The sequence below is a fragment of the Mobula hypostoma genome, chromosome 13 (genome assembly GCF_963921235.1).
Source record: "Mobula hypostoma chromosome 13, sMobHyp1.1, whole genome shotgun sequence".
Lineage (NCBI taxonomy): Eukaryota > Metazoa > Chordata > Chondrichthyes > Myliobatiformes > Myliobatidae > Mobula > Mobula hypostoma.
The window spans coordinates 12,486,981-12,510,616 of NC_086109.1; the positions used below are offsets into that span (position 1 = coordinate 12,486,981).

General features: G+C 43.0%; 2 protein-coding genes across 4 annotated transcripts in view; one reads left to right on the top strand and one right to left on the bottom strand.

Moving 5' to 3' along the window:
- The window catches only part of LOC134355432 (Fc receptor-like protein 5), a 31,953-nt gene extending 27,434 nt beyond the window's left edge, over window positions 1-4,519 (bottom strand). For all 3 annotated transcript variants that reach the window (XM_063065299.1, XM_063065298.1, XM_063065297.1), the window contains exon 1: window positions 4,396-4,519. The gene's annotated coding sequence lies outside the window, so the exon portion shown is untranslated. The remainder of the gene's footprint in view (window positions 1-4,395) is intronic.
- The window catches only part of LOC134355857 (uncharacterized), a 545,005-nt gene that overhangs the window by 305,322 nt on the left and 216,047 nt on the right, over window positions 1-23,636 (top strand). The window lies entirely within an intron of this gene.

A 23,636-nucleotide genomic window follows, 5' to 3' on the forward strand; every position in this document is an offset into this window, starting at 1 on the left:
AATTAGCGATCTTGTCGTGAGAGGCCCCTTGGGTAAGAGTGACCATAATATGGTGGAATTCTTCATTAATATGGAGAGTGACATAGTTAATTCAGAAACAAAGGTTCTGAACTTAAAGAGGGGTAACTTTGAAGGTATGAGACGTGAATTAGCTAAGATAGACTGGCAAATGACACTTAAAGGATTGACGGTGGATATGCAATGGCAAGCATTTAAAGGTTGCATGGATGAACTACAACAATTGTTCATCCCAGTTTGGCAAAAGAATAAATCAAGGAAGGTAGTGCACCCGTGGCTGACAAGAGAAATTAGGGATAGTATCAATTCCAAAGAAGTAGCATACAAATTAGCCAGAGAAAGTGGCTCACCTGAGGACTGGGAGAAATTCAGAGTTCAGCAGAGGAGGACAAAGGGCTTAATTAGGAAGGGGAAAAAAGATTATGAGAGAAAACTGGCAGAGAACATAAAAACGGACTGTAAAAGCTTTTATAGATATGTAAAAAGGAAAAGACTGGTAAAGACAAATGTAGGTCCCCTGCAGACAGAAACAGGTGAATTGATTATGGGGAGCAAGGACATGGCAGACCAATTGAATAATTACTTTGGTTCTGTCTTCACTAAGGAGGACATAAATAATCTTCCAGAAATAGTAAGGAACAGAGGGTCCAGTGAGATGGAGGAACTGAGTGAAATACATGTTAGTAGGGAAGTGGTGTTAGGTAAATTGAAGGGATTGAAGGCAGATAAATCCCCAGGGCCAGATGGTCTGCATCCTAGAGTGCTTAAGGAAGTAGCCCAAGAAATAGTGGATGCATTAGTGATAATTTTTCAAAACTCGTTAGATTCTGGACTAGTTCCTGAGGATTGGAGGGTGGCTAATGTAACCCCACTTTTTAAAAAAGGAGGGAGAGAGAAACCGGGGAATTATAGACCGGTTAGCCTAACGTCGGTGGTGGGGAAACTGCTGGAGTCAGTTATCAAGGATGTGATAACAGCACATTTGGAAAGCGGTGAAATGATCGGACAAAGTCAGCATGGATTTGTGAAAGGAAAATCATGTCTGATGAATCTCATAGAATTTTTTGAGGATGTAACTAGTAGAGTGGATAGGGGAGAACCAGTGGATGTGGTATATTTGGATTTTCAAAAGGCTTTTGACAAGGTCCCACACAGGAGATTAGTGTGCAAACTTAAAGCACACGGTATTGGGGGTAAGGTATTGGTGTGGGTGGAGAATTGGTTAGCAGACAGGAAGCAAAGAGTGGGAATAAACGGGACCTTTTCAGAATGGCAGGCAGTGACTAGTGGGGTACCGCAAGGCTCAGTGCTGGGACCCCAGTTGTTTACAATATACATTAATGACTTGGACGAGGGAATTAAATGCAGCATCTCCAAGTTTGCGGATGACACGAAGCTGGGTGGCAGTGTTAGCAGTGAGGAGGATGCTAAGAGGATGCAGGGTGACTTGGATAGGTTGGGTGAGTGGGCAAATTCATGGCAGATGCAATTTAATGTGGATAAATGTGAAGTTATCCACTTTGGTGGCAAAAATAGGAAAACAGATTATTATCTGAATGGTGGCCGATTAGGAAAAGGGGAGGTGCAACGAGACCTGGGTGTCATTATACACCAGTCATTGAAAGTGGGCATGCAGGTACAGCAGGCGGTGAAAAAGGCGAATGGTATGCTGGCATTTATAGCGAGAGGATTCGAGTACAGGAGCAGGGAGGTACTACTGCAGTTGTACAAGGCCTTGGTGAGACCACACCTGGAGTATTGTGTGCAGTTTTGGTCCCCTAATCTGAGGAAAGACATCTTTGCCATAGAGGGAGTACAAAGAAGGTTCACCAGATTGATTCCTGGGATGGCAGGACTTTCATATGAAGAAAGGCTGGATGAACTGGGCTTGTACTCGTTGGAATTTAGAAGATTGAGGGGGGATCTGATTGAAACGTATAAGATCCTAAAGGGATTGGACAGGCTAGATGCAGGAAGATTGTTCCTGACGTTGGGGAAGTCCAGAACGAGGGGTCACAGTTTGAGGATAGAGGGGAAGCCTTTTAGGACCGAGATTAGGAAAAACTTCTTCACACAGAGAGTGGTGAATCTGTGGAATTCTCTGCCACAGCAAACTGTTGAGGCCAGTTCACTGGCTATGTTTAAGAGGGAGTTAGATATGGCCCTTGTGGCTACAGGGGTCAGGGGGTATGGAGGGAAGGCTGGGGCGGGGTTCTGAGTTGGATGATCAGCCATGATCATAATAAATGGCGGTGCAGGCTCGAAGGGCCGAATGGCCTACTCCTGCACCTATTTTCTATGTTTCTATATCTATAGATGCTGTCTGCTGAGTTCCTCCACCATTTTGGGTGTGTCGGTTTTGATTTCATTGTGGTGCGAGGGTTGAGGTGATCCAAGAATCTGGCTGATTTATATTCTCCTGAATTTTTGTTGGCTGACTTTGCAATTGCTTATAAATACTTAACTCCACATTGTATGCAAATAGATAAATGATAAAATAATTCCGTATACATGTAGAGTGGTTTTTGTTAAATATTTTTTCGGGGGAAACAGTGCAATATATTAGCTGTGAATGTACATCTGCTTAAATTCTGCACCTTGTGTAGTATGAGTGATGACTCTATGTATCAGCCACTGCTGTCATTTGTGTAATGTTCACCCTCAGCAAAGGATAAGAGAAGATAAATCTTTTTTTATCCCAAAGGAAATTATTGTTGCCCAGTCAGACATATACTGTATACTTTAAAATGCAAAAAATAAGCATTGATGTGGGTAGAACTTCTGTTTTATTTAATTGTCTTAACAAACAGAATATGAGAAGTACCAATGGATGCTACACACTGACAGATGTTCTGGACTCTTCCTGCATTGTCCTGTCACTTCTTGGAAAACTTCTCAACAATTATGGTTCCTTACGTAGTGGTTGACGTAGTAGTAGTATGGTTCAATATGCTGATGTGAACAAGTGCAGAGATATAAAACATCTTCAGTGAAGCATTTTTGTTTCAGCAACTAGATCACTGAACAACAATAATAATTTGGTGAAGAAAAGTGAAAAGGCCATTTAGCCACTGTGTTTAAACCTAATCCCACTCATGTACATAATGGTGGGATTGTACAACAGTTTTTCATTCGTTGTTGAGAAGTTATCCAAGAACTGAAGCTTCATAAGGTATTAGTCAGATGACACTGGGAAAATAGTGAACAAACTTGGGTCCTTTATCCATTGAAGGATATGCTATAATTGGAGAGGGGCCAGAGGAGGTTCATGAGAATTATCCCAAGAATGAAAGGGTTAACATATAAAAATTGTTTGATGGCTCTGGGCCTGTACTTGCTGGAGTTCAGAATGATGGGGAAATTTCACTGAAACCTCTTGAATAGTGAAGCGCTTAGAACCCCAATGGAGTGTATGTGGAGAGGATGTTTCCAATAGTGGGGGAGTCTCAGACCAGAGGGTGTAGCCTCAGAATACAAGGATGTCCCTTTAGGAATTTTTTAGCCAGGTGGTGATGAATCTGTGGAATTCACTGCCACTGGCAGCTATGGAAGCCATGTAATTGGGTATGTTTAACACAGAGCTTAAAGTAGTTTTTGATTGGTAAGGTTGTCAAAGGTTACGATGCGAATGTGGTTGAAGGGAATAATAAAGCTGTCAGTATTGAATGGTGGAACAGAGGGAATGGCTGAACGGCCTACTTCTGTTCCCATGGCTTTTTGTATTATGGTCTTCCGGTCTTGTGGTCTTATGTGATGGAGCAGTCCAGGAAGAGGATGGAACAATTTATTTTCATGAGGCATCCATTGGAACTTCCCTAAGTTCAGTTTTATAAGTCAAGTAAAAGGGCACAAAAGTTCTAACCACATTCTTTGAGAATTGCTTTATGATGTCCTGATTCAGAATCAGAATCGAATTTATTTACACTGCCATCTGATGCAAAATTTCTTGTTTTGCAGCAGAATAAAGAAACAAAAGCAAGTTCCTTCCCTCAGACCATTAACAAGCTCAGGTTTAACAGGCCCAGAATCACAAGTGGGACCACTGCTTCTGGAGTTATCTGCAGCTAAACAACACCCAACAGATAACCCTGAGCTGAAGAGATCATGAGCTCCAAACAGAATCTGGTGTTACCGCTTCACATCCTCACATAGCAGGTGAAAGATATTTTGTGATATTCCTCCTGGTGAGTAGGCCATTTCAAAGTTCAAAATTCAAATTAAATTTATCAACGTGCAGCACGATGTCACCATAAACTACCCTGATTATAAGATAATAATGCAGTTCACCTTCTCTCATTTTCAAGTCCCTTTGTTGTACGTTCATGGGTCACAGATCAGTACTGAGAAAAGTTACACCTTCTATTTGCAGATACATACCCTGACGACCAATGCAAGTTGCAATAATTTGCCCCTCACTCATTTTATTCAGCACCCAACTTTAATTTCCATTGCTCATTCTCCTTTTGGACCTTTGTACAGTGACTGGAAATGTTCATGCTAGTGTCTCTTTCTCATTCCATTTCTTCAAAATGCATTTTGAAAGGTCCGTAATCATGCACCTGATCAAAGTTCAAAATGTACATGGTAAATGTATTATCAAATTACATTTACATCACCATATGCTACCCAGAGATTCATTTTCTTGTAGGCATTCAAAGTAGAACAAAGAAATACAACAGAATCAATGAAAAGCAACACTACCTCTTGCATCTCCCCTAATCTTCCCTCCACTCAGCATTAATGGACATTCTCTGGTATTGGTCATTGTCACCATGAGAAAGAGGAGCTGTCTGTCCACTCAGTCTATGCCGTATACACTCCTTCTACACCTCTCTACCAAGTTATCTCTCACCTTCCTTTGCTCCAAAGAGAAGATCACTGACTCACTCAACTTTTACTTTTCCTCATAAGACATGTTCTCTGACCCAAGCAGCATCTTGTTAAACCTCTTCTGCACCTTCCCTAAAGCTTCCATAACCTTCCTATAATGAGGCAATCAGAACTGAACACAATACTCCAAGTGTGATGTAACCGGAGTTCTGTAGAGCGATAACATTACCTTGCCGCTCTTGAATTGAATTCTCTTGACCAGTGAATTCCAACACCTCATACACCTTCTTTTCCACACTTTCAACCTGCACAGCAACTTTGAAGAATGTTACGGACTTGGAGACCAATAGCCATCTGTTCCTCCACATTGGTCAGAATCCTACCATTAACTTTGTAATCTGCCTTCAAGTTCGATCATCCAAAGTGCATCACATCACATTTTTCTGTGTTAAACTCCATCTACCACTTCTCCATCCAGCACCACATCCTGTCGTAACGTTCAACAACCTTCTGTACCATCCACAACACTGACGATCTTCACATCATGTGTAAACATGTGTACATGCATTGAAATTTTGAATTAAGTAACATAACAGGAGCTTGTTCATATGTAGAAGTGTCCATAAGTCAGGTTTTCATAACCTGGGACTAAAATGTATCGTCTATTATCTGACACATCATTCCTCTGACCATATCTGCTTTCTAAACTGACAGTCTTCCACTTTTAATACAGATCTGAAATGGTGTCCCAGAACTGAAACTGGGTTCAATGAAGGGTGTCAGAACAACTATCTCCCACTCAACATCAGCAAAACCAAACAGCTGATTATTAAGAACAGGAGAAGGTATCCAGAGGTCCATGAGGAAGTCCCCATCAGGGGATCAGAGGTGGAAAGAGTCAATAACATTAAATTCCTTGGATCTGTCCTGGGTCGAGCATTTAACTGCCATTACAAAGAAGGCATGGCAGTGCCTTATTTCAAAGATTCAAAGGTCCAACTTAATGTCAGAGATATGTATACAATATACATTCTGAAATGCTTTTTCTTCGCAAACATCCATGAAAACAGAGAAGTGCCCCAAAGAATGAACAACGGTTAAATGTAAGAACCCCAAAGTCCCCCTCCTGTGCATAAGTGGCAGTGGGCAATAATCTTCCCTCTCCCCACTGGCAAAAATAAAGCAAGCATAGGCACTGCCACCGAGCACTCAAGCGTGAGCAAAGCAATAGCAAAGCCACAGACTTGCAGTTACCCCAAAGACTTCGCATTTCACTCAGCATTCGACATACCACAGTTTCTCTCTCTCCCTTATAAGGGAGAAGGAGGTGTCTCCCTTTTTCCCAACGAGCAGGGAGACATAACAAAAACTCACTGGTTGACAATGTTAAAAGTCCATTACATCGCTTTTTCCGAGCTCTGTTCCCAAAGATCTCAAAGATCCCTGGTCTTTGGGCGTACAGCAGATATCCCGACTCCCCAGATGACACACAGATCTCCTGCCGTGACACCGACTCTTGATCCACCCGTCTCCAGTGCCCCGAAATCTTAGGCTTCCAAACCTGAGCTGGACTATCAGGCCGAACCTTTGGCGTGCCGACCAACGGCCAGTCCCGAAACCCCGAGAACGAGTCCCATTTCTGCAAAGAACCAAAGTCAGTGTGAAATTCCAGGTCAGGGTCTTCAAAAGAAACCTGAAAGGGAAATATAAAGATATTAAAGATTGAAACAGAGCTATCTCCGAAAATGCAAGCAAAGGAGTTGCCGTTTAGCGCCACCTCCGCTTCCGAGTGTATTTTCCGCCTCCATTTTCTTGGAAGTTTGCGAAGATCAAAATGTCATCTAAACCTTTGACAAAGTTCTATAGATGCACTGTGGAGAGCATTCTTACTGGTTGCATCATGGCATGGTATGAAAACACCAATGACCTTGAACAGAAAAACCTACAAAAGGTGGTGGATACAGCCCAATTCATCACAGATAAACCCCACCTTAATGTTGAGCACATTTACAAGGAGCTAAAACAACACTCATCATTTATGAACACCTATCCAGGTCTTAATAATAGATTCTAACATCTTACCAACCACTGAAGTCAGGCTAATTTGCCTATAATTTTCTGCTTTTTTTCCCCCCCTTCTTAAAGTGTTGATTGGCATTTGTAATTTTCCAGTCCTCTGAAGCCTTACTTGAAAGATCACTGCTAGATCCTCCACAATCTCTTCTGCTAACTCGTTCAGAACCCTGTGAACAGACCAGTGCTGGCCCGGTCTCTGCAAAGAAAACAATGTGGATTTCAATTCTTCTAATTTAGTTTCCTACCCAGTGAGTGACAACCAGCATGGGACATCTTCATCATCAGTTTTGGTTTGGCATTCGAAGATATTGGAAACTGCAGTTCAGAGAAAACTCGTGGAGGAACTCGGCATCTGTCAGGGGGAAGGGAATTGACAGCGGTTTGGTTTGAGACGCTGAAGAGAATCTGAGTGGAGGGGAAAGTCTGTGTAAGTAGGAGAGTGGACATTGGGGAAGTAGCTGTCAAATCAAAATAAGGAAGAAGGGAGCAGGAAGTCCGATTTTGAACTGCAGTTAACCAACTGAAGTGTGATATGTGACAAAATGAAAAGTTCATAGTTACATTTTTAAAAAACAGTTCCCAATGACTGACAGAAATGATGAGAAAAGTTGAATTGTTGGACACCAGCAACAGTAGATGTTATCTGGAGTAAAAATAAATTGCTGGAGGTGTTGTGAAGCAGGGGCTTTATCTGAAAATGTTGACCACTCTGCATCTGTAGATGTTCTCTGACTCCCTAAGTTGTTCCAGAAGACGTTTTTCTTGCTTGAGTGAAAATGTCAGCCATCATGAGTCATTGAGTTTCACAGTGAGAAGTTAACTGAGGAGGAGAAAATAATGAGAAGAAGAGGAAAGAGTTTATCAATATGTTCCCTTGTTCAGAACAAACCTCAGAATGGGGAAGAAATACAATTGAAGTGACTCTGGCTGTGGAATGATTGGTCCGTCTGAGTCTCTCAGAAACTACTGATCTACCGCAAATGGCACAAAAAACAGTCCCCAAGTTCTATTCGATTTCAGAGTTCCAAAAGGGTCCTCTGAAACCATACTTAAAACTGTTCCAAACAGTTCTGAGAACAGTGCAAACAATTAAACAAAAACATCTTGTTAGTGGCGGGTTCTGTGGGGGGGAAAATGCCTTGATAATGAGAGAGATTAGTAGAGAATGGTCAGACTGGTTCAACTTGACAGTAACTGAAATAACCATATGTTACAACAGTGGTGTGCAGAAGATCATGTTTGAAAGCACAACACGTCAAACCTGGAAGCGGATGAGCAGAAAACCATAGACATCCACCCAGTGGCCACTTTATTAAACACCTCCTGTCGAATATATGTTGAGTGTTATTTTGCATATGAATGGAATAGTCCCCTCCATCAACAACCACCCCCATCTGTTTTGACAGCAGAGGGGAACTAAATAAACCTAGAGGTGTAGCAGTTGATCCAGAGCTCGTTGACAGAGTCAGAGTAAAATCTCTTAATGTCACCGGCCTGTAACGTTGAACAATCTTGTTCATTATGATAAATTGGTCAAAAATTTTAATTCAGAGGAATTAGAGTAGGTACACATTTAAAGCAATTTAAACTTGTATTCAAACTTAACCGAATCAAACAAATAGCTCCACTTACCTCCCTCATGTGGTCGGTATCTCCTGTTCATCCCGCTACCCTTGTAGTGGTCATGGATTCCCGAGATAGGCACTCTCCAATGTAAACCAGGGAGGCCTTCGATCATCAGGAGTCTGCATGATGATCCCAAGGTAAATGTCAATTCTGCCTCTGCACAGATACCTAAAATTTATATTATGAATGTCAGTAATGTTCTTCACTTGTTGCAAACTAGAGTCATGGGGTCAGAGTGTGAACGCAGGAACAAGTCATAAATGCTGGCCACCCGCCTGTATTTTCTACTGGTTGGAGAAGTTAACAAAATCTATATCATGCTTATGTTTAGTTAATAGAACATGAAACAGTAAAAAAAACAGGAAAAGTCTGCCTTTACTATGACGCCAAATATGCTAATCAAATCTCCCCGTATATGTTCCTTATCACTCCGTCCCAGCATATTCATGTGTGTGAGTAATTGCTTCTTAAGTGTCATCATCACATCTTCTCCTATCTAACATAGCAGTGTATTCCAGGCATGTACAATTATGTGTAAAATTCCTTTAGGTTTTACCACTCTCTCCTCTCATATTTGATCCTGGAGAAAATTACTTTGACTCTGCCTAAAAGCTGCTTAAAATTTCATACACTTCTCTCTGATGTCTCCTCAGTCTCCACAGAAAACAATCCTAGTTTGTACAACCACTCCATACAGCTTATATACCCTAATCTAGAAAATAGGCAGGTAAACCTCTTCTGCAGCCACTCTAAAGGCTCCACATCCTTGCTGTTATGCGGCAGCCAGAACTACACACACACTCAAAATGTGGCTTAAGCAAAGTTTTATACAGCTGCTACATGCATTCATAACTCTTTTGGTTAATGTCCTGACTGAAGCCTGTTTTACCACCGACATTGCGTCTGTCTATGTTGCCAGCTTCACAGAGTTATGAACCTCCACTCCAAGCTTTGCACATCATTCTGGATCTGCCTTGGTGATAATTCAGTCAAATCTGTTTTGGAGAAGCTGCCTCTGAGAAACGAGCAAAGCAGGAAGCTGACATGATGTAGAAGGGGCCTTTCATGCAAACTCAGCATGCAATACATGGAACACACATCAAAGTTGCTGGTGAACGCAGCAGTCCAGGCAGCATCTCTAGGAAGAGGTACAGTCGACGTTTCGGGCTGAGACCCTTCGTCATACGTGGCTTCGTTTCCTTTGAAAACTGTGTCAGATCTTTTCAGGCAACGCTTAAACTCACTTTTTCTGAAATATATTCCATTGGTCAGTGTAATTTCAAGAACTACGATGGGATTTCGCTTTACTTCAGTTCAATATTAGGGGGAAACAGCTGATAGGAATGACACATTCATGCATCCTGGTGACATGCATTTTATTACAGTCATAAAATCTGTGTCGGCTCTGTTCTTGAAACATATTAAATCCATTTTGACAAGAAATGGTCTGTGTAAGTCGCTTAAGTATTTCTCATAGAATGATACAGGACAGAAGTTGGACAGGTCACATCTCTCTCCCCCTATGATCTCCATTAACTCTAACCCAGCAGACCTTCACTCACTTTCTCAGCTACTGAAAGTTGCCAATTCCACAATATATAAACGCAAGGAATTTCGCAGATGCTGGATTTTCAAAGCAGCATACACAAAACATTGGATGAATTCAGCAGGTTAGGCAGCCTCTACGGAAAGGAATATACAGTCAATGTTTCTGGCTGAGGGCCTTCTTCAAGACTGGGCAGGAAGAGGGAAGACACCATAGTAAAAATGTGGAGGGAGGGAAAGGAGGATATCAAGAATTTGAAGGGTGAAGCCAGGTGGGTTGGAAAGATAATAAGCTGGAGAGGAAGGAATCTGATAGGGGAGGAGAGTGGACGATAGGAGCAGGGGAAGGAGGAAGAGATCCAGGGGGAGTTGAAAGGCAGCGGAGAGAGGTAAGAGGCCAGAATGGGGAATAGAAGAAGAAGGGTGAGGATGGAGTTTTTTTCAGCAATATTCAACAACTTGTCCTGATAATCCAGTCCTGATGAAAGGTCTCAGCCTGAACCATCAACTGCTCTTTCCCTTCCAGAGATGCTGCCCGTCCAGCTGAACCCCTCCAGCATTTTGTGTGTGTTGCTCTGGATTTCTGGCATCTGCAGAATCTCTTAGGTTTATAAATCCACAATATCACTGTTCACCTGGTTAGATCATTAGATGTTAATTGAAACGTGGTCTACCCAGTTCATGCTGTGTGATTAGCTGCCACAGATTTGGTGGTGTGGCAATTAACACTGGATCAGTAATCCAGAGAACCAATTATACGCTGGGGACATGAGTTTGAATCCCACCATAGCACTATGAAGAATTTGAATTCAATAAAAATATGTCGTAAATGTTGTAAAAAAGACATCTGGTTCACTAATGTCCTTTAGGGGAGAAACCCTGACATCCTTGCCTGGTCTAGCCTATATGTGACTTCAGGCCCACAGACTCTTAAATACCCCCTGAAATGGCCTAGCAAGCCACTCAGTTCTATCCAACCACTAAAGAGCAAATAGTAAGGAATTAACCTGGACAGACAACCTAGCATTGACCTAGGCACTGGAAACAACAACGGCAAAACCAGCCCTGTCGACCCTGCAAAGTCCTCCTTTCTAACATTCCAGACTCCACCATCACCAGTCCGGGGTATGTACTGTCTCACCGGCAGGGCAGACCGAGCAGAGGTGGTGGAACAGTAGTATACAGTAGAGAGGGAGTTGCCCTGGCAACTCTCAACCTCGACTCTGGACCCCATGAAGTCTCATGTCACCAGGTTAAACATGAGCAAGAAAGCCTCCCGCTGATGACCACATACTGTCCTCCCTCCGCTGAAGAATCACTGCTTCTCTGTGTTGAGCAGCACTTGGAGGAGACATTGAGGGTGGCAAGGGCACAGAATGTACTCTGGATGGAGGACTTCAATGTCCATCACCAGGAGTGGCTCGGTAGTACCACCACAGACTGAGGTACTGGACATGGCTACTAGACTGGGACTACAGCAGGTGGTGAGGGAACCACCAAGAGGGAAGAACATATTTGACCTCATTCTCGCCAACCTGCCTGCCGCGGAAGAATCTGTCCATGACAGCATTGGTAGAAGTTACCACCACGCAGTATTTGTGGAGAGTAAATCCCGTCTCCACATTGAAGAAACACTCCACTGCATTGTGTGGCACTACCACCGTGCTAACTGTGATAGATCGAACAGATCTAGCAGCCTGAGACTGAGATCTATGAGATCCTGTGGGCCATCAGCAGCAGCAGAATTGTACTCAACTACAATCTGCAACCTCATGACCCAGTATATCCCCCACTCTAACATGACCATCAGGCCAGGGGATCAATCCTGGTTCAATAAAGAGTGCAGGAGGGCATGCCAAGAACAACAGCAGGCATACCTCAATATGAGGTGTCACCCTGGTGAAGTCACAGTACAGGACTACTTGCAAACTAAATACCATAAGCAGCAAGTAATAGACAGAGCAAAGGGGTCCCGCAACCAAAGGGTCAGATCTATGCTCCATAGTCCTGCTACATCCAGCCGTGAATGGTGGTGGACAATCAAACAACTCACTGGAGGAGGATGCTCCAGAACTATCCCTATCCTCAATGATAGACAAGCCCAGCACACCTGTGCAGAAGATAAGGCTGAGGCATTTGCAACAATCTGCAGTCAGAAGTACCAAGTTGATGATCCAGCTCGGCCTCCTCCTGAAGTTCCCAGCATCCCAGATGTCAGTATGCATTCCACATGATATCAAGAAGGGGTTGAAAGCACTGGCTACTGTGAAGGCTACATGCCCAGACAAAATCCCGGCAATAGTCCCGAAGACTTGTGCTCCAGAAGTTGCCATGCCTCTACCCAAGCTGTTCCAGTACAGCTACAACACCGGCATCTACCCGGAAATGTGGAAAATTGCCCAGGTATGTCCTGTACACAAGAAACAGGATGTCTAACCCAGCCAATCACCACTCTATCAGCTGACTCTCAATCATTAGCAAAGTAATGGAAGGGGTCATCAACAGTGCTATCATGCAGCTCCTACTCGGTAATAATCTGCTAACAGATGCCCAGTTTTGGGTTCATCAAGACCACTCAGCTCCTGACCTCATCACCTTCTTAGTCCAAAGACCTAAATACCAGAGGTGAGGTGAGAGTGATAGCCCTCGACGTTAAGGCAGTATTTGACCGGGTATGGCATCGAGGTGCCCTGGCTAAAATGGAGCCAATGGGAATTACAGGGAAAATCCTCCATTGGTGGGAATCATACCTGACACAAAGGAAGATGGTTATGGTGTTTGGAGGTCGATCATCTCGTCCTTGGGACATCATTGCAGGAGTTCCTCGGGGAAGTGTCCAAGGACCAGTCATCTTCAGCTGCTTCATGAATGACCTTCCTTCCGTCATAAGGTCAGAAGTGGGGATGTTCGCAGATGACTGCACAATGTTCTGCACCATTTGTGACTTCTCAGATAGTGAAGCAGTTTATACTTAAATGCAGCAGGACCTGGACAATATCCAGGCTTGGGCTGACAAGTGGCAAGTAACATTCGAGCCCCGCCAGTGCCAGGCAATGACCATCTCCAACCAGAGAGGCTCTAACCATCGTCCCTAGGCATTCAGTAGCATCACCATCACTGAATCGCCTACTATCAACATTCTGGGGGTTACCATTGACAGGAAACTGAACTGGTTTGGCTATATAAACACCATGGCTACCAGAGCAGGTCAAAGCCCAGGAATCCTCTGGTGTGTAACTCACCTCCTGACTCCCTAGAGCCTGTCCTCCATTGACAAGTCTCAGGTCATGAGTGTAATGGAATAATCGCCACTCGCCTGGATGAGTGCAGCTCCATCACACTCAAGAAGTTTGACACCATCCAATGCAAGGTAGCTCACTTGATTAGTACCCGTTCCACAAGCATCCAATCCCTCCACCATCGACAAACAGTTGCAGCAGTGTATACTATCTACAAGATGAACTGCAACAACGCACCAGACTTCCTAAGGCAGCACCTTCCAGACACACAACCACTATCATCTAGTAGGGCAAGAACAGCAGATACCTGGGAACACCACCACTTGGACATCCCTCTCTAAGTCACTCACCATCCTTACTTGGAAACATATCACCATTGTCGCTGGGTCAAAATCATGGAATTCTCTCCCTAACAGCACTGTAGGTGTAGCTACACCTCAGAGACTGCAGCAGTTCAAGAAAGCAGCTTGTCACCACTTCTCAAGGGCAGCTAGGGATGGGTAATAAATGCTGGCTTAGCTGGAGATGCCCACATTGCATAACTGAATAAAAAAAGGTGAAATATGAGGAGAGATTCAGTACAGGAGTAACAGTTCCCATATGTTCACACATTTTGGGGAAGTAATACATTGTTTTTAACTGCTTATTCTTGATTTCACTGTAGAGTAAAAATTAAGGTGATCTGAGAAAATAATTCATAGAATCATAGAGTCATAGAATAGTACAGCACAGTACAGGCCCTTCGGCCCACAATATTGTGCCGACCCTCAAACCCTGCCTCCCATATAAGCCCCCACCTTAGATTCCTCCATATACCTGTCTAGTAGTCTCTTAAACTTCACTAGTGTATCTGCCTCCACCACTGACTCAGGCAGTGCATTCCACGCACCAACCACTCTCTGAATAAAAAACCTTCCTCTAATATCCCCCTTGAACTTCCCACCCCTTACTTTAAAGCCATGTCCTCTTGTATTGAGCAGTGGTGCCCTGAGGAAGAGGCGCTGGCTATCCACTCTATCTATTCCTCTTATTATCTTGTACACCTCTGTCATGTCTCCTCTCATCCTCCTTCTCTCCAAAAAGTAAAGCCCTAGCTCCCTTAATCTCTGATCATAATGCATACTTTCTAAACCAGGCAGCATCCTGGTAAATCTCCTCTGCACCCGTTCCAATGCTTCCACATCCTTCCTATAGTGAGGTGACCAGAAATGGACACAGTACTCCAAGTGTGGCCTAACCAGAGTTTTATAGAGCTGCATCATTACATCGCGACTCTTAAACTCTATCCCTCGACTTATGAAAGCTAACACCCTATAAGCTTTCTTAACTACCCTATCCACCTGTGAGGCAACTTTCAGGGATCTGTGGACATGTACCCTGAGATCCCTCTGCTCCTCCACACTACCAAGTATCCTGCCATTTACTTTGTACTTGCCTTGGAGTTTGTCCTTCCAAAGTGTACCACCTCACACTTCTCCGGGTTGAACTCCACCTGCCACTTCTCAGCCCACTTCTGCATCCTATCAATGTCTCTCTGCAATCTTTGACAATCCTCTACACTATCTACAACACCACCAACCTTTGTGTCATCTGCAAACTTGCCAACCCACCCTTCTACCCCCACATCCAGGTCGTTAATAAAAATCACGAAAAGTAGAGGTCCCAGAACAGATCCTTGTGGGACACCACTAGTCACAATCCTCCAATCTGAATGTACTCCCTCCACCACCACCCTCTGCCTTCTGCAGGCAAGCCAATTCTGAATCCACCTGGCCAAACTTCCCTGGATCCCATACCTTCTAACTTTCTGAATAAGCCTACCGTGTGGAACCTTTTCAAATGCAATTGATTTATATTTGCCTGAAAATTTGTCTCTGACTTCATACATGTGTTTGTAAAAGCTTAATTTCATTTTTTGTGTAAATAGCAAGATAATAAAATAATTTAACATACATGGGATCTATCATTCTATATTTGTTATTTCTTTAGAGGAAAACAGTACAGCATATTGTATTAGGTATGTATGCAAATACAGTCAGTGTCCACTTTATTGGTTACAACTGTACACCCACACTTTAAAGCAAATTTCTAACCAGCCAATCATGTGGGTACTAGTGTTCGTAGTATACAAGACGTCTTCAAGGAGCGGTGCTTCAGAACGGCAGCGTCCGTTATTAAGAACCCCCATCACCCAGGACATGCCTTCTCCTTGTTATCATCGGGGAGGAGGTACAGAAACCTGAAAGCACACAATCAATGATTCATGAACAGCTCCTTTCCCTCTGCATCTGATTCCTAAATAGACATTAAACCCATGAACACTACCTCATTTTAAATATATATTGCTTCTGTTTTGCACTATTTTTAATCTATTCTATATTATTCTCTCTCTATATGTGTGTGTATATATATAGTACACACACACACACACACACACACACACACACACTTAACATAATTGATTTAGTTTTAAAATTTCTATATTATCATGTATTGCATTGTTTTGCTGCTATGAAGTTAACAAATTTCACGACACATACAGGTGCTAATGAACCTGATTCTGAGAACGAGTGTACAGATATGAAACACTCCTGTGTTTCCGCAGCTGGATTGGAGTTTCAACACCATACAACAATTCAGTGAAATGAGTGAAAATACTGTTGAATCATATTTGCTTGAATCAAATCCCAATCCAGCAAACTCAACTGTGGAATATTGTAATGCTTTCCACTCTGTCTCTGAAGTGCTTTGTGATGTCCTATCCATTTTAAGCATTCCTTCCCTAACAGCATCGACAAGCTCAGGTTGAACAGGTCCAGATCTATCAGTGGACATTTACAAAGACAGATGTTTAAAAAGGGCCCGAAGGATCATTGAGGACCCAAGTTACCCCAACCACAAATCGTTCCAGCTTCTACCATCCGGGAAATGGTACCCTAGCATAAAAGCCAGGACCAACTGGTCCGGGACAGATTCTTCCACCAGGCCATCAGATTGCTTAATTCATTTTGACACAACTGTATTTCCATGTCATATTGACTATCCTGTTGTACAAAATATCAATTATAAATTAGTGCGAGGTGTGGGAACTATAAGGTTGGTAGCAGTGGATGGGAGAGCAAAATAAGATAGCTTCGATCGCTGCGGCTGCTACAGGGTCATAAGACCCTGCTGGACATTAAGATCTTAAAGTACTCCGGGTCTACCCCATCAGCGAGTTGTTCGTTGGTGGAGAAACTGAAGGAGTCGGACTTGGTGCGGACCGTGATGCTGCCTGTGTCAGGTGCGCGAAGTTTAGCAGTGAGTGATCGTCTTAGTCATTTTTCTTGATATCACAAGACTCTGTTGGACATAGATGAAGTGGAATGCTGCAAGTCGGAATCACTGAGTTATTGGCAGATGACGATAAAACCATGTGGTTTCAGTCATAGCAACGACTCAGCACCAAGCTGTCGCCTGTTTACTGCCACCAGGGAGAGAATCGTGAGACTCGGCGCCGTCCTTGGAGGCATTGTGGAAGATGCCCAAGCTGGAGCCAGTGCTGTTCCCTAGTGCTCGCTCGGCAGCGGACGAGCCGTATTGTGTTCAACTGCAGATTTTTGCAACCTTCGTGGGACTCAGGGTCTTGTGTGACTGTATTTTACTGATATCTGAAATGAGCTTGCATTTATATGTGTTATAGTGTTTTGTGCTGTGTGTGACTGGTGGTATTGTGTTTTGCACCTTAGCCCCAGAGTAACGCTGTTTCGTTGGCTGTATTCATGCGTATTCATGACAATTAAACTTGAACAATAAATATGTGACTATCTGAAATGAAATTTGCCGATAATGGAAATACTCAGTAAATCAGGAGGCATCTGCAGAGATAAAACTGTCGTAATACTGACACCGATGAGGGTAACATGTTGGAGAAGGAAATCAAAAATCAAAGTCACTGACTTGAAGGATGGCAACATTGTCTCGTGTTCGGTTTTCAGTTTCACGGAGTCAACAGTTTAATGACGAGAGGTTAATTTTCTCTGCACAAAGTGTGCAGAAGAATGAATATTTGATCTTGATGTAAAATTCCAGCACAGTCAGTGTAATCTGGGAGTCTTCACTTTAACTCCTGGACCACCAGGCTGAAAGGATCAGATTCATCACGTCTCTGCAAAAGGCAATGGTCAACCCATCAGATTCTTCGACAATGGGATCTCTGCTTTAGTTCACACGGTCACTCACAATGGAATTCTGTCTGAAGCAAGTATTCCATTCATTCTAAACACAAGAGACCATGTCAAAGCCAAGCTATATCATCTGCATAAAATTGAATTTGACCACAGGATAAGAAAGGATTCATATATTTAAAAGTTTTTCCTCAAATGATCAGTATATTTGATTCTGCTGATTTCCTTAAGTCTACCTTAGTTTCCCTTGTGAACCACATGACTGAACTCGTGCCGATCATCAGGAGAGCGAAGAGCAGCCAACGACCCACCTTCCATGTCATGAAACTGAGCAAAGGGGCAGAGATATAGAATCAGTGCGAGGAAATGAGGTGGCTTTGCGTTTGAAACACTTGCCTCCTGTTTCCACAGTAATCTTAGTGGAGTGGAGTGAGGTAAAGCAGCTGAATGGGGGGGGGGGAGTTCAAACAGGAGACTAAACTAGTGTTCAACTGAAACATGACTGCACAATTACTGGGACATGACTGCACAAAAATGAAGACTGTAAATCAGAAATTGCAAAGTGAAAATAAATTTTGGAAAGGAAGAGAAGGAAATGGTGAAGTGCAGAGGTGCGACAATGATAAAGAAATAGAATTGAAGGAAGTGGACACTGCTGTAAGGAAGACAGTGATAGAGTCCACGCGGAAAGATGTGAAAGATAATAAATGACGTGTGACTGATGGTGAAAGGGAGAAAGGACATGAAATCACGCAGACAAATTAGAATCACAAGCAAGTGCCACACCTGCCCCTACACCTCCTCCCTCACTACCATTCAGGGCCCCAAACAATCCTACCAGCTGAGATGACACCACCTATGAGTTTGCTGGGTCATCTACTATATCCAGTGCTCCCGGTGTCAAATCATGTATATCGGTGAGATCTGGCATAGATTAGGAGACTGTTTCACTGAGCACCTATGCTCCATTCACCAGAAAAAAAACTGGATCTCCCAGTGGTCACCCATTTCAGTTTTACTTCCCATTCCCATTCTGACATGTCAGTCCATGGCCTCCTCTACTGAGCCAGTTATTTTGTTTGAAGTACAAAATCAGTCTCTGAGAAACCTGCCATCAGATACTTGTAGATGTACATTAATCATCAAATTGGGACCTGTTGTTCTAGTTCCACAGCTGTACCATCCTGTATCTCCAGAGCGAAGATCCACCATAGTAACAGTAACTGTTCTCCATTCCATGTTATCTGTGATTGACAGTCTTCCTCTCCATCTGTGATGCCCATTTGTTTCCACTAAAACTGAACAACTGACGGTCCATCCATGGCACCAATACGTTGTGCACGAGTGGTGCATTGCTTCATAGTGACATTCGGTTGTGATCTCTCTTCCCACAACTCCTCTTACGTATTTTCTGCCCACAATGTAACTGAAACTGAGGAGGGCATTTTCAGATTTGAGGGGAAAGGAACAAATTAATGTAAAAAATATTTTTGAACTTGACAGTAAAATCAGGTCCAGGTCACGTCCAGCATGTTGACCATGACACCATAGCCAATGATTTTGGTGGGAAGTGCAGTCAGGGCTGTTACTGTGTCAGCTGTGTCAGTGCTCTCTCCCCTGTGTCAGTACATTGTGGGTTTACTTCCCACTCCAGAGTCCTGAGCAGAAACCCAGGGCTGATCTTCCAGTGCAGTACTGAGGGAGAGCAGCAGTGTTGAAATTTCAGTTACCTCAGATTATGATCAGCCTTTCAAAAGTACACAACGATGCCAGATATTTCATTTGGGAGGCTTCCAGACTTGTGTGTGTGTGTGTGTGTGTGTGTGTGTGTGTGTGTGTGTGTGTGTTTGTTTATTTGTCTCAGATTCCAGGGAACTCTTGGGTTGAGATGGAGTTGATGGAGTTGGTAGGGTCACTTGAGGCCAATGTCCTGACTTGCTCCTCACATACAATTTTATAACCTGCAGAAAGAAACCCCTCATGACATCTGTAACTGTGCCCTCTGGTTCTGATGGAAATTTTATATTTTGTACCTGTCAAGTATTTCTCTGTGTAGTTAGAAGGTGCTGCAACAATGGTTGTTGCCACTGTAGTGCCTAGAAATCCAGGTGTGATTTCAATTTCTGAAAGGTTACATTGAGTGTTTAAATACAATTTATTAATTATTTCTGCAATTAAAAAATCACATATCGATAATGGTAATGATCAGCTACCAGACTGTCAAAATCCCATCTGGATCGGAAAGACCTTTCAGGACAGAAATCTCTGATCTCAAGACAATGACGTCAATTGTCATAGTGATCCCTGCAGAGTGAAATCAGATTCCGGCAATGGTAGACCTGATGTTCTCGCTTAACACCCTCCAGGAGATTTCTCCAGCTGGATATAGTCTTCCCACACCTGGTTCCACACTATTCCCCTTTTCTCCTTATCTGCTTCCATCTCTCACCCACCTCCAAACTCCACCCTATTTCCTCCCCATTCCATTTGCCTGCTGTGCTTCACCCCTCCTCAGTTCCTCACCACTAAGTGGATTCAGTCTCACACCTCCTCCTCTCCTATTTACACTCTCTCCCTCTCCACTCACACTTGATGCAGGGTCTCGACCCAAACCGTTGACATTTTTCTTCCCCTTGACAAATGCAGTTTGACCCACTGAGTTCCTCCAGGAGTGAACTCTGACCTCTAGTTTCTGACATCTTTAGTGTCTACAGGTATTCAAGCACTGCTATGGAAACAGTTTTGAGGTCAAGTCATTGGATCTATTTAAAGTGATTGATTAATAAGGGCGTCAAAGGTTTCGGAGAGAAGACAGGAAAATAAGAGAAGAGAGAGAAATAAGCAATGTTTGAATGGTGGAATAGACTCTATGGGAAGAAAGGCCTAATTCTGCTTCGATGTCTTTTGGTCTTATGGTCTTCTAATACAGGAAACAATCTGGTTAACCTCCTCTACAATCTCTCCAATGTTTCCACATCCTTCCTGTGATGCAGGAAACACATCTACACACCAAGCACGAATGTGCCCTAACTATGTTTTCATTGACTTGCATCATGAATTCTTGACTGCTCAATGCTGGCCCAATGCCATAAGCTCTCTTCACCACCTACTTTACCATCTCTCTCTGATCTAAACTTTGCAGAGTTATTGACTTACACTTGTTCTGGATCTGCCTTAATAAGAATTCAAACGAACACATTTGGGAAACTTGTTGCTGAAGAAGGAGCAAAGCTGTGGGTTTAGATGAAATATTCTTTGCTTCAGTGACCTTGTAGATGTCTACTGATCTTATGGAGAGGCATAAAGCTGTGAGGGGCACAGAAAGAGTAAACCACACGATCACTTTCCCAGAGAAAGTGACGCCTGGCCAAATTTTTAGAGCCTTGGATGTAGTCTAATTTGACTTCAAGAAGGCCCCATAATGGAGGTTAATCAGGAATCCATGGAGAGATAGCTAGGAGGAATCAACATTGACTTGAGGTAGGAAGAAAAAGTTGGTGTTTGAAGGCTGTTTCTTGGAATGGAGGTTGGTGACTCCTGTCATGCCACAAGTATCAGTGTCTCGGCTCTTGTTATTCCTTATATATTTTTTATCAATCGTTCGGATGCAAACGCACAAGTAAGTCTCCGGAGGGCACAACATTAAGAGATGTTACTGATACTGGAGAAGGTTGCTATAGATTACAGGAGTATCTTGATCAGTTAGGGAGGTGCACTTAGGAGTGGCAAATGGATTTCAATAAATATAAGTGCAGTTGTTGGCCATCTCATGGGGATGCCTTCCATGCCATTCCAGGACGTGCTGAAGCGCTTCTTATACAGGCTGCTCCTGCACACCTTTCACTTCCCTGCCTTCGTCTGCTGACTGGACTTGCCTTGGTTGCTGGACCTCCTGGTGGGCTTGTTCCTGATCCTGGCCAAGATGGCCATTCATGGGTCTAGGTGGCGGAAGGTGGAGGGTGCTGCCCGGGCCGACTGCCTGCCCTTTTCCCTGAGGATACGTTCACGTCCGGCTGTCGCAGTGGGCACATCGGAGGACTTCCATAAACGGTGGACCCCACCATGGTATTGACTGTTTTTATATATTGTAGTAACCATATTTTAACTTCAGTATACTTACTGTGTTGTAAATTTCCCCCGGGATTAATAAAGTATGACTGTGACTATGACTAGATATTGATTGTCTGTACCTCTGTGTTGTAAATAAACTTTTATAGTTTTGTTAAAAAAAGATGCATTTTGGAAAGTCAAGCCACCATCTGATTTATAATGATTTGGTGTTAGGGTGCATAATGCGACAGAATAACCCAGGAGTACAAGTGCATAGTTCACTGAAAACTCTGCAAAGGTGGTGTGAAATAAACATTCAGCACACTGGCCTTCATCAGTCTGGACACCAAGTACAGGAATTGGGATATTATGCTGCAGTTGCATAATTTGTTGTTGAGTACTGTGTATAGTTTTCGTCACCCTGCTAGATGAAAGATATGGTTAAACCAAAATAGTGCAGGGCAGTTTTACAAGGATGTTGTCAGGACAAGAGGGCAATGAGTTATAGTGAGAGGTTGGCCAGGTTAGATCATTATTCCTTGGAATGCAGGAAAATGAAGAATGACCTTATAGAAGTGTTTAAGATTATGGGAGACATAGATAAGGTAGATGGTAACAGTTTTATTTCACCCCAGGGTACGGGACTCCAAAAATAAGGCCATAGACTTAGGGCGAGAAGGGGCAGGTTTAAAAGAGACCCGATGGCCAACTTTTTCATACAGAGGGTAGTGAGTGTATGGATAGTTCAAAGTAATTTGATTATCAAAATACATACATGTCACCACATATAACCCTGAGATTCATTTTCCTGTGGGTAAGTAGAATGAATCACAATAGAATCAGTGAAAAACCACACACAACAGAAATGGACAAAGAACCAACATGCAAATACGAAAAGAAAAGTAGAAATAATAATAATAATATAAACATACCAAAAATACATAATAAAAGACCAACAAATTCAAGATGATAAATATAGATAATGACAAGAAAGAACATAATTGTATAAGGGCTAAGAGAGTTGTAAAAGAGCTCCTGAAGGCTTTGTGTGTCAATGCAAGGAGCATTTGTAATAAGGTGGATGAATTGAAAGTGCAGATTGTTATTAATGATTATGATATAGTTGAGATCACAGAGACATGGCTCCAGGGTGACCAAGGATGGGAGCTCAACGTTCAGGGATATTCAATATTCAGGAGGGATAGACATGAAGGAAGGTGAGGTGGGGTGGCGTTGCTGGTTAAAGAAGAGATTAACGCAATAGAAAGGAAGGACATAAGCCGGGAAGATGTGGAATCGATATGGGTAGAGCTGCGTAACACTAAGGGGCAGAAGACGCTGGTGGGAGTTGTGTACAGGCCACCTAACAGTAGTAGTGAGGTCGGAGATGGTATTAAACAGGAAATTAGAAATGTGTGCAATAAAGGAACAGCAGTTATAATGGGTGACTTCAATCTACATGTAGATTGGGTGAACCAAATTGGTAAAGGTGCTGAGGAAGAGGATTTCTTGGAATGTATGCGGGATGGTTTTTTGAACCAACATGTCGAGGAACCAACCAGAGAGCAGGCTATTCTGGACTGGGTTTTGTGCAATGAGGAAGGGTTAATTAGCAATCTTGTCGTGAGAGGCCCCTTGGGTAAGACTAACCATAATATGGTGGAATTCTTCATTAAGATGGAGAGTGACATAGTTAATTCAGAAACAAAGGTTCTGAACTTAAAGAGGGGTAACTTTGAAGGTATGAGACGTGAATTAGCTAAGATAGACTGGCAAATGACACAAAGGATTGACGGTGGATATGCAATGGCAAGCATTTAAAGGTTGCATGGATGAACTACAACAATTGTTTATCCCAGTTTGGCAAAAGAATAAATCAAGGAAGGTAGTGCACCCGTGGCTGATAAGAGAAATTAGGGATAGTATCAATTCCAAAGAAGAAGCATACAAATTAGCCAGAGAAAGTGGCTCACCTGAGGACTGGGAGAAATTCAGAGTTCAGCAGAGGAGGACAAAGGGCTTAATTAGGAAGGGGAAAAAAGATTATGAGAGAAAAGTGGCAGGGAACATAAAAACTGACTGTAAA